Here is a 3,057-nt window from a genome sequence, read left to right as displayed (position 1 = left end):
CACCAAAATACTTCGTCATCAAAGGCCCTAGCTTGGCTCCGGTCGATGAAGAAGGTCTTGACTTAACCAGAGTCGACAGAGAAAAATGAGTGCCAAAGTATTCACCCAACCAACCATACACATAGTGGTAAGGAAGCACCGCAGGACGATCTTCAGTGCTTGCCGAGTCAGAAACCATGCTCAAGCCGTTGTAAATGCTGGCTAAGACCGGAATAGCGAGGCTAAAAGACTCACCTGCAGCCATCTTGCTAGCAACTTTGAAAACTCCAGGGCGAATGAAGTTGACGTCGCCTGCGGGGAAAACAAATTTACAAAGCCAACAAGCTAAGAAAGCAGCCAGGTAAGACTCATCCACATGCTCTGGTGCTATGCCAAGATCCTCAAACGCTCTTAACTCGTCAGAAGAGCGACGCCTGGTTGCGCCAATAACACCGGACGGGTCTGAGTCACCCTTTGGCCTAGTGGTCTTGTTACGACCAATTTTCTTCGAAGGTTTCTTATATCTCATGGCCTCCCAGTATCAGAATCGGATCCATGAGGAAATCCTCACGCCTGATTTACCCCGAGCATCCTGGAAAAGCCTGTGATACGCCCAAAACAAATAGCGGCAACTTGCAGGCAATCCTCGGTTGTTGCAAAGAGAGAGGTCCTCTGCGCTGGGGACGACTTTGTCGTAAAACTTGCCTTGGATCGGCAAACCTCCTATCCGGTGAAGATCCCAAAGTGAAATTGACATCTCCCCTTGCGCCGTGTGAAGTGTGTTGGTGGCCGAACACCAACACTCTAAAAACGCACGAATAACGGAAGGATGGCGATCGTAACTAAACAAAGACGCATACACAGCTTGGTAAAGGTCCACCTTAGTAAGCACGTCCTTAGATCGGCTTAAGACATCTTCGAGCCACTCCCAATAAAACTCATCAAAAACGGCCTCTCCAGCAGTAGACAAGGTACCCCTCCAAGCCTTAACTCCAATGCGGATGTGATCACCAAGAAGCTTAAATGAGGCCGAATGATTGTCACCAACATGGTGCGACGGATTCAAGATAAGAATCTTCGAGATGCGCGCCTTCTTCTTCGTATCTGCTTGGACAGAATCCACCACATCCCAAGATACTTCGGAAGACCACGACTTAATATGCATGGAGTTATCTTTCGCGGGAAGAGCAAGCGCTTTAGGACCGGTCAGTGGCTCGTAAAGCTTCAACGTCGTTCCTCTGTCTTGCAAGTCACCGGCCTGTGCAAGAATGGTAAGGGTGCCGCCCTTAAAGCACTTAAAAAATACCATGACCTCGAAAAAAAAATAAATAAATAAATCAGCAGCAGCACGGCAAAGCGGGTAGCTACGAGACAGTCCTTCCAAGCGGCAGCAAAAGGCACTACACAACGAAACCCCGTTGCAGTCCCTTGTACAAACCCTAGGCAGCAGAAGGCACAAATATGCTCACACCCTGCTCACTCCAAATACCACGCCTCTGAAAGCTTCGTAATTAAAGATCCCTAGCATTACGACAAAGAAATCCATCAGTGAAGGAGCGCACATTATGAGAAATTTTATATATGTGCAGACTGGGACAAACAAATATATATATATATATATATATATGCATGCAGATGGCGGGACATAGAAACAAATACATATATATATATATATATATATATATATATATATATGCATGCAGCAGGACATGGGACAAACCAATATATATATATATATATATGTATATATGCATGCAGCAGGACAAGCAAACATATACATATATACGCATGCAGATGGCGGGACATAGAAACAAATACATATATATATATATATATATATATATATATATATATGCATGCAGAGGACCCCACGCCAGCCAAAGGAACAAATGCATGTACATATGGAAAGTCAGCATGCGGATGACAAGTGATGGGACAAGCAACCATATATACATATATATGCATACGGTGGACGGCATCAAAGAACAAATGCATATATATATATACACGCATGTGGATGACAAGACAAGCAAGCAAATAAAATACATATATATATATATAAGCAAGCAAATAATATATATATATATATATATATATATATATGCATGCAAACGACGGGACAGGCCAAATACCAGCCATATATATATATGCATGCAGAGATCCAGGTGACAAGGGGATCTCGATCAAGAACAGCCTGCAACCATGCTCACGCCCTCCTGTAATCCTGCTCTGCGCACCCAAACCAACTCAAACGAATCCACGCCGTCGTCCTCACGACCGGCCTCTCGATCAAGAACAGCCTGCAACCCCAATTTAACCTATGATCACATGCTCCCTAGCATTTCGTTGGAATGCAAACGGGTCGTCTTCCTGCTGCAGAGGGCCAACATTTCCAACTTGATTGGGGTTCAGGGTGCAGTTAATATCCAAGGAGAGGACCAGAAGAAACTTGATCTTGTCTCCAATGGGTGTTTTCTCTTTCTCTCTCTGGTCTCTGTGGCTCAAAGTAGCAGCGGCTGCAAAAAGTTCAAATGAAAATGAGGAAGAAGAAGGGGGCACGGTCCATGGTCCTTCAACAAGTAAAAAATAAATAAATAAATAAAAAAAAAAAAAAAAAGCAAACCAGTGATGATCTGCTGAGTCAGATGCGAGTGCTTGGAGAATGGCGGCTGTGCTCAATGATAAGGGCAAGGATGACAAAGGTGATGCAGCAAGGATGGTGGTTGTGCAATGGCTCGGCAGCAACAGTAAGAGGCAGCGAGCATGCAGTAGCTGCACAATCGGCCGTAAAATTGTTGCGTAGTTGAGGTGTTCAGAGAAGCAAGCAAACCTGCGCAAATACGAAGCAGCAAGCTTTGGTGCCTAAAAGCCTTACAGGAAGGCTTACTTATACACCCCAAAACAGACCAACATTACAGAACACATGCCGCGAATGATGATACTCACATGCAGCAATCTTTTGTTAAAGCTGGAAAAGCTTTAAACGCCCATATTTACCTGCCAGCAAGCAGCATATTTGGGGAAAAAACAAAGACATACAGCTTTAGCTGTATGTTTGAGATTGAATAAACACCACGT

At 44.4% G+C, this 3,057-nt stretch overlaps 1 long non-coding RNA gene across 1 annotated transcript; it reads right to left on the bottom strand.

The window, feature by feature from the left end:
* Nucleotides 1–1,338: 1,338 nt before the first annotated feature.
* Nucleotides 1,339–2,839, bottom strand: LOC139194198 (uncharacterized). Its single transcript, XR_011578966.1, has 3 exons — nucleotides 2,603–2,839; nucleotides 2,112–2,495; nucleotides 1,339–1,500 (listed from the first exon to the last, which is right to left on the bottom strand). It is a non-coding gene; the product is annotated as an uncharacterized lncRNA (long non-coding RNA).
* Nucleotides 2,840–3,057: the final 218 nt, after the last annotated feature.

Source organism: Malus domestica, chromosome 03 (genome assembly GCF_042453785.1).
Source record: "Malus domestica chromosome 03, GDT2T_hap1".
In the NCBI taxonomy this organism is placed as follows: Eukaryota; Viridiplantae; Streptophyta; class Magnoliopsida; order Rosales; family Rosaceae; genus Malus; species Malus domestica.
This window is presented reverse-complemented; position numbering and strand designations above follow the sequence as displayed.